Raw genomic sequence first — 8,126 nt, 5'->3', positions numbered from 1 at the left:
ATGTACACAAAGCTGCCAGAGTGGTGGGTGGAATCTGTAAGTCTCTATATACATTCTTGTATCCTCGTAGCCTCCACAGCCCCAGGAAATGCTCAGCCAGGCTGCCTCCCTGAAAACTCCAATGGGACACTGAGTTGACCTTCCTCCTTCCTTCTTCCCCTCCCAGGAAGATCTCTAAGCAGTCAAGTCCTCTCCATTTGCCCTGGTTCCGTTAACCTAGGACTGGGGGTGTGAATGGTACAGTCATTTCTTGCTAAGTACTTGAATTAGACTAATAGGTCATGTATGCTTTTCTCTGAAGAAGGTCCAAATTTCTGGTAAACAACCAGACCACTCTTCCAGCCCAGGGCCCAGAGCCAAGACCCTGGGTCAGGATGCAGTGGCTGAACTGAAGCTTTTAATGGTGTCATGGCTGTCTGGGATGGTTAATGCCATTAAACTAACTTCTGGGCAACAAGGTGGGAAGGACTTTTGGCAGCAGTGGTAAATGGAGAGTGCTAAATTACGGGTCTCTCCATGGTTGGGGTGGAGCAGACTATCTCCTAAACAACTATCTCCAAATTCACCCAATCATTCATTCATTCATTCATTCAACAAACCTTTAACAAGCACTTGTCTTGTCCCAGGTCTTGAGTATTTTTACAGGAGATAAGATCTGGGCCGGGCATGGTGGCTCATGCCTGTAATCCCACACTTTGGGAGGCCAAGGCAGGTGGATCACCTGAAGTCAGGAGTTTGAGACAAGCCTGGTCAACACGGTGAAACCCTGTCTCTATTAAAAATAGAAATATTAGGTGGGTGTGGTGGCGGGCACCTGTAGTCCCAGCTACTCAGGAGGCTGAGGCAGGAGAATCGCTTGAACCCGGGAGGCGGAGTTTACAGTGAGCCAAGATTGCTCCATTGCATTCCAGCCTGGGCGACAGAGCGAGACTCCATCTCAAAAAAAAAAAAAAAGATCTGTCCCTGTCAAGTCATGAGCCATCGTTTTAATGAAGAAGCAGCCCGGGTCTGGCAACTGGACCCTAAGTTTGGGCTGTTGGGATTCTTCAGTTAGCCTGGCTGATTATCACACTCAGCTATTTAACCTCAGGAAACGTTGTTCACATTTCTGAGCCACTATTTCCTCATCTAAAGTGGGGATGCCAATAGAATACATAACTTAACAAGTTGCAGTCTTTGTTTTGCTTTGTTTTTAGTAAAGCAAATTAATTTCAGCCAAAAGACTAATTGGCAGTATGAAATAATGCTGATATCAGTTGTAATAGTTTGGGTTGGCAATTTTTTGGCTTCCTATTTCTCTAAAAGCTTATAAGCATGAGTCATTTGTGCTTATTTTGATTTCCATGTATATTTAATTTAGATATTAGTAAAAATACTAACTCAGGTTTTTTTTTTTGTTTTTTTTTTTTTTGAGACGGAGTTTCACTCTTGTTGCCCAGGCTGGAGTGCAGTGGCGTGATCTCGGCTCGCTGCAACCTCTGCCTCCCAGGTTCAAGCAATTCTGCTTCAGCCTCCCAAGCAGCTGGGACTACAGGCATGTGCCACTATGCCCAGCTAATTTTTGTATTCTTAGTAGAGATGAGGTTTCACCATATTGGCCAGGCTGGTCTCAAACTCGTGACCTCATGATCCACCCACCTCAGCCTCCCAAAGTGCTGGGATTATGGGTGTGAGCCCACTGCGCCCGACTTTTTTTTTTTTTTCTTTTTTGACAGTCTTACTGTGTCGCCCAGGTTGGAGTGCAGTGGTATGATCTTGGCTTACTGCAACCTCTGCCTTGCAGGTTCAAATGATTTTCCTGCCTCAGCCTCCCAGGTAGCTGGGATTACAGACACAGGCCACAATGCCTGGCTGATTTTTTTGTATTTTTAGTAGAGACGGGGTTTCACCACGTTGGCCAGGCTGGTCTCGAACTCCTGACCTCAGGTGATCCGCCCACCTTGGCCTCCCAAAGTGCTGAGATTACAGGCATAAGCCACCTTACCCAGCCAGTTTGTTTTGAAGACTGGAAATTATCATGACACTCAGCATGGTGCCTGATACAGGATGGACACACAGTAAATAGCAGCTATCATTATTACATACATCTGAGAGGGGACCTGTAGGTACCATGTATTCTGTTCTCTGGCCTGAAACAGTGGTGAGATGATAGGGCTGATTCCCTCTCCAATTGTGGGCTCAATTCTGGGTGATGCTGCCCCTGGGAGACTTTCTATTCAAGGTCTGAACTCCAGGCTAGAAGCTGCAGCTCTGGGTCTATTGCATAGGCCCTGAAGGACTTTGTACAAATCATGAAGGCAGACTGAGTCTTTTTTTTTTTTTTTTTTTTTGAGATGGAGTCTCACTCTATCGCCCAGGCTGGAGTGCAGTGGCACGATCTCGGCTTACTGCAACCTCCGCCTCCCAGGTTCATGCCATTCTCCTGCCTCAGCCTCCCAAGTAGCTGGGACTACAGACGCCCACCAGCATGCCCGGCCAATTTTTTGTATTTTTAGTAGAGACGGGGTTTCACTGTGTTAACCAGGATGGTCTTGATCTCCTGGCCTCGTGATCCACCCGCCTCGGCCTCCCAAAGTGCTGGGATTACAGGTGTGAGCCACTGTGCCTGGCCTTTTTTTTTTTTTTTTTTTTTTTTAAATAGAGACAGGGTCTTACTGTCTAAAGCCAGATGGGATTGCCCAGGCTGGACTCGAACCCTGGGCCACCACACCTGGCTAATTGTTGTATTTTTAGTAGAGACGAGTTTCACCATGTTGCCCAGGCTGGTCTCGAACTTCTGGGCTTAAGCAAATTCACCTGCCTCAGCCTCCCAAAATGCTGGGATTACAGGCGTGAGCCATCATGCCCAGCTGGGATCTCTTGTTCTTAGAAACTTCAGCCTCTTTTTAGCATCTCCACTTCTTTCTGGAGAAAGCCTTCTCATATCTAGAACCTGAGAGACTTGATTCAATAAAATTCCACCTTCAGATATTGAGCTAGTCAAGGCCTTATCTGAGATACTGTGGGTGGGTGTGGAGGTGGAAGAGAGACAGAGACAATAATAATAATAGCTAACATGAGAGCTTAATGTGTACAAGGCACCATGCTAATGGCTTAATGAGCGTTATCTCATTTAATTTTCATAACTATCCTATTTTATTTTCCCGGTTTTACAGTGAGGCTTAGTGAGGCCAAGCAAGGTGATAGGGCTAACAAGCAGCTGATCCAGGAAGGAAACTTCAATCTCCCTGACTCCCGAGCACAATCTCTGATCCACGTTGCATTTGTCCAATGTTAGGTGAGACCCCATATCCTAAATAACAACAGAAGCCAGGATAAGGGCTGCAGGGTCAGAGGGAGCTCTTTCAGACTGCAGGGATGGTTTCCTGGAAGAGAAGTTATTTGGATTAGGCCTTGAAGAATGAGTAGAGTTTATTAGGCAGATATTGGGGGAGGGCACTTCAGAGATCAGAGTGAGCAAATACAGGGACTGGAAAGGGCAGTGTTGCAGGGAGAACAAGTAGTCGACTGTGACTGAAGTTCTCTTTTTTTTTGACATAGAGTCTCGCTCTGTCACCCAGGTTGGAGTGCAATGGCATGATCTCAGCTCACTGCAATCTCCGCCTCCTGGGTTCAGGTGATTCTCCTGCCTCAACCTCAGAAGTAGCTGGGACTACAGGCGTTTGCCATGACACTGGCCAATTTTTGAATTTTTAGTAGAGGTGGGGTTTCACCATGTTGGCCAAGCTGGTCTCGAACTCCTGACCTCAAGTGATCCAACCAGCTTGGCCTCCCAAAGTGCTGAGATTACAGGCATGAGCCACTGTACCCAGCCAGCTGTAACCGGAGTTCTGTGAGCGGAGGTACTCCCAGGTCTTCTTGTCATTCATCTTCCCACCCTGCTGTCCTGGGGGGAGGGTTAACCTTTGAGTACACACCCAACTACAGGGCTGCTGGTGTGCAAGCCAGGCCCTGTGGAACAGGCAGAAGTCCCAGGGAGCTGGTGTGCAGAATTCTGGCTTGGCATGCTTGATATCCCTGGCCATCCATGGCCCCTTCACCCCTTAGTGACATCCCAGGGCAGAGGTCAGTCTGTGTGGGTGAGAGGATGAAGTGAGCCTGTGTCTGGGCTGGGAACAGTGACAAGCAGGATGTTAGAGCCCATCCCCCACAGAAGAATGCCTGCAAATAGCCCCTCCCTAGTGCTGACCCTGCTCCCAGTTGCTATGGTCAGCTGAAGTGTTAGGGCATTTGTTTCTGGTCATCCCAGACTTTGGTTGGCTTTTGGTTTCTTCCTGCTGAGCACCTACTGTTGGCAGAGTAGGGCAGAAGACAGGTTGGCACCTGTAGTAGAGATGAAGACAAGTTTTATCGTAGAGATGCATAAACAAATAATAGTGAGAGACATCATTATTTGAGTACTTGGTAGCTATAAAATACTGTGCTAAGAGCTTTACATGTGTATCCTTTCAAAAGATGAGCCTTCCAGCCTGGGCAACATAGTGAGACCTTGTCCCTGCAAAAAATACAAAAATTAGCCAGACGTGGTGGCCTGTGCCTGTGGTCCCAGTCACCCAGCTACTTGAGAGGTTGAGGTGGGAGGATTGCTTGAGTCAGGGAGGTAGAGGCTGCAGTGAGCCCTGATTATGCCACTGGACTCTAGCCAGGGTGACAGAGTGAGACGCCATCTCAAAAAATTAAAAGCTGAGCCTCTTCACGGTCTTGTCTCCACATGGTATCAATCTGGCATCCATAATATTTGAAAAAAAATATTTGAATAATGGTTGCACATTCTTTTGAAAAATATACACAGCAAAACTTAAATCCTCTTTTCCTGAGGCTGGAGGATTACATGAGGCTGGAGTTTGACACCAGCCAAGGCAACATATTGAGACCCTGTCTCTACAAAAAAATTTAAAAATTAGCCAGGAGGCTGAATGTGGTGGCTCACGCCTATAATCCCAGCACTTTGGGAGGCCAAGGTAGGTGGATCATGAGGTCAGGAGTTCGAGACTAGCCTGGCCAATATGACGAAACCCCGTCTCTACTTAAAAATACAAAAATTAGCCAGGCTTGATGGCACACGCCTGTAGTCCCAGCTGCTCAAGAGGCTGAGGCAGGAGAATCGCTTGAACCCAGGAGGTGAAGGTTGCAGTGAGCCGAGATGCACCACTGCACTCTAGCCTAGGCAACAGACTGAGACTCCATCTCAAAAAAAAAAAAACAAAAAAACAACCAAAAACAAAGAACTAGCCAGGAATGGTGGTAGTAGTCCTAGCTACTTAGGAGGCTAGGTGGGAGGACTGCCTGAGCTCAAGAGTTTGAGGCTTCAGTGAGCCATGATGGAGCAACTGTATCTCAGCCTGGGCGACAGAGCAAGACTGTCTCAAAAACAACAACAACAAAACAAAAAACACTTTTCCATCTGTCTCTCTGTATTGTATACACAAAGCAGCCCCTCATCACAACCCTTTCTTCCCCTCCAAGCTCCCCCAGAGGAGAAATTAAGGCCATGAATATATATAGATAACATTTTTTCTTTACTCATACCTAATCCAATTTAAACTTCTTCACAGCCCTGTGAAGGCAGGCACTATTGTTTCCATTTTAGTTGGAGAAACAGATGTTTAGAGGTTAAATCTTGACCAAGCTCACAAAGCTAATCATTGGCAGGTGGATTTGAAGCAGGTTCTGTGCCTACTGTGAAGTACTTATGTGATCCAGGGGCTCTGAGACCCCTGAGAAGGGGCCAAGTAATTCAGCATGGGGGATCACTTAGGCTTCATGGAGGAGGAAATATTGGAGTAGGGCATCAAAGGATGAGGAGAAGCTCTCAATAGGCAGAGATGGGCGATATGTTTCTCAGGAAGGGTGGGAGGGAGGCCCAACGGATAAGCATATCAGATAGTGGGATGTCAGAGAGGAGTGATCTCAGCACTACCCCACACAACGGGGTGAGCCTGACACTTAGGAGACTTGCCTTATTTCCCAACTTTGCCGCAGGGAGATTCTGCCTGTGCCCTTTTAACAGCCTCCATCACAAAGCCTCCTTGTGTCTTCTGAAAGAGACCTTTTGACTCAGGCTGGCTCCCCTCCATAGGGGAAGAGAGGGAGGTCTGTGGTGAAGGAGCCCAGCAATGAACTCCCCAACAAAATACCATATGCTCAATTCCTCAGGAATTACATGTCAAGATTGTCTTAGGGAATGCAGCCCTCTAGCTGGTCAAAGAAAGCATATCGTAGTCTAAAGGACACAATGGAAAGCAGATCCAGCTTGATCTGCGTTTGAGTCTCAGCAAAACCATCAGCTGGGTGAATTCAGGCAAGCTGCTTAATCTTGAGCTTCAGTCTTTGGATCTAAAAAATGATGAGCCTTTTTGCTAAAGAGTGGTGCCTCATGGGTTTGTCAGAGAGGAAGAGGAAATGGCTGGCTGGGGGATATATTAATCTAATATTTCCTTCAGTGCTGGGTGTTAGGGACTTGTCAAATCTGGATTTCTCGGGTAGGAAGTAGACAGTATGTGAGCTCAGGAACTTGGGTGGAAAGGTGACTCCCAGCAAGTAAAGGGAAAAAGAAAAGGTGGTGGGTGAAGCATGGAGAGAGAGTTTCCAGTCCTGAAGTCTTAGTACCATGAGGGAACAATCCCATGAACCTCTTTGAGCCTCAGTTTCTTCACCTTCAAATGCCAATTCAGCTTCATGAATAGTGGCAGGACACTTGAATTGCTATTTCATCTATTTATTGAGACAGAGTCTCACTCAGTTGCCCAGGCTGGAGTGCAGTGGCGCTATCTCAGCTCACTGCAACCTCCACCACCCAGGTTCAAGTGATTCTAGTGCTTCCCCCTCCCAAGTAGCTAGGATTACAGGCAGATGCTACCAGGTCCAGTTAATTTTTGTATTTTTAGTAGAAATGGGGTTTTGCCATGTTGGCCGGGCTGGCCTCAAATTCCTGGCCTCAAATTCCTGGCCTCAGGTGGTCCACTGGCCTCGGCCTCCCAAAGTGCTGGGATTACAGGTGTGAGCTACTGTGGCTGGCGAAGTGTTTGTATTTTACAAATGAAATTGAGGTTAAGTCCTGACCTGGTTCCAGCATATAGCACGTATGTGTGTGTGTGTAAGAGATAAATGATCCTTTAAATTACACAAAATTTGGGACTCCTGTGTTTGAATTGGCAAGAGACCAAGCCCACTGCCTCTGCTTTCTCTGCTGCCCAAGTAATTAGAAAACCTGGCCACTTGACGGAACTGGCCATCCAGAAAAGGGGAGGCAAAGGAGAATAAACACAAATTAGTATTTCCGTAAATTAGCCTGACGTACTAAAATTTATTGAGTGCTCATTATCTGCCAGGTATTCTGCTAAGCACTTCGCATGTAATAGCTTTAGTGGGGTCTAAATTACACGTTGGAGGGTAGCCTAGGGCTTAACAGTACAAACTTGGAGTCCCAGGCTGCTTAGGACGGTGGGAGTCCCGCCTCCCCCAGTAGCTTGCTGCACATTCGTGGTTATTGCCGAAGTCCCTCCACCTCTCCAAGCCCCAATTTCCACTCTCTGCCTCTTGGGTCTTTGTAATGAAACAGCTACAGTATGTTAAGTGGCAAAGAGGTAAACAACAACAATATAAATAACGGCAAATGTTTATCGAGCTGATATGGATGGCAGGGGCATCCCGATCCTGAAACACTATCCCCTCCCCTCCACCACGGCAGCCGTACCCTGAGTTGAGTCCAGGCGGAGCTGCTGCGCCCCGGCCCCGCACCGGCGCGGGCGGAACTGCGTGGGGGAAGCTGTGGGCGGCGTGTGGAGGAGGCGCGCTGCCTAATGCAGTTGTCAGTTAATTAGGGGAGAAGGTTATGTCATTAACGGCAGGATCGATGCAAAGGGAGTTAAGAGGCTCGGGCAGCGCCTCCGCGCGCTCTCTGCGCGGGCCGAACTCCACAAAAATTCGATACGCATTAGCCGACTATCAGCGGCCGCCCGGGGCACGGGGCTGGCCGAGCGCCCGAGCTGGGCCCGGGGCGGGAGGCCGCTGCCGGACGGGCGCCCCTGCCTGGGCAACCCCAGAGTCCTTGCTGGGCGAGGTCCCGGCTTGACTGCGGGAGGCCCTCAGAGGCGCGAGCATCGCGGCCTGGCTTAGGGTAGGCC

At 48.3% G+C, this 8,126-nt stretch overlaps 1 long non-coding RNA gene across 1 annotated transcript; it reads right to left on the bottom strand.

Moving 5' to 3' along the window:
* Positions 1-3,111: 3,111 nt before the first annotated feature.
* Positions 3,112-7,920, bottom strand: LOC129059713 (uncharacterized). Its single transcript, XR_008525749.1, has 4 exons — positions 7,697-7,920; positions 4,190-4,323; positions 3,918-4,071; positions 3,112-3,365 (listed from the first exon to the last, which is right to left on the bottom strand). It is a non-coding gene; the product is annotated as an uncharacterized LOC129059713 (long non-coding RNA).
* Positions 7,921-8,126: the final 206 nt, after the last annotated feature.

Source organism: Pongo abelii, chromosome 4, assembly GCF_028885655.2.
Source record: "Pongo abelii isolate AG06213 chromosome 4, NHGRI_mPonAbe1-v2.0_pri, whole genome shotgun sequence".
Taxonomy (NCBI): domain Eukaryota; kingdom Metazoa; phylum Chordata; class Mammalia; order Primates; family Hominidae; genus Pongo; species Pongo abelii.
The sequence above is the reverse complement of the archived record's forward strand: the minus strand, read 5'-3'. Positions and strand labels throughout refer to the sequence as shown.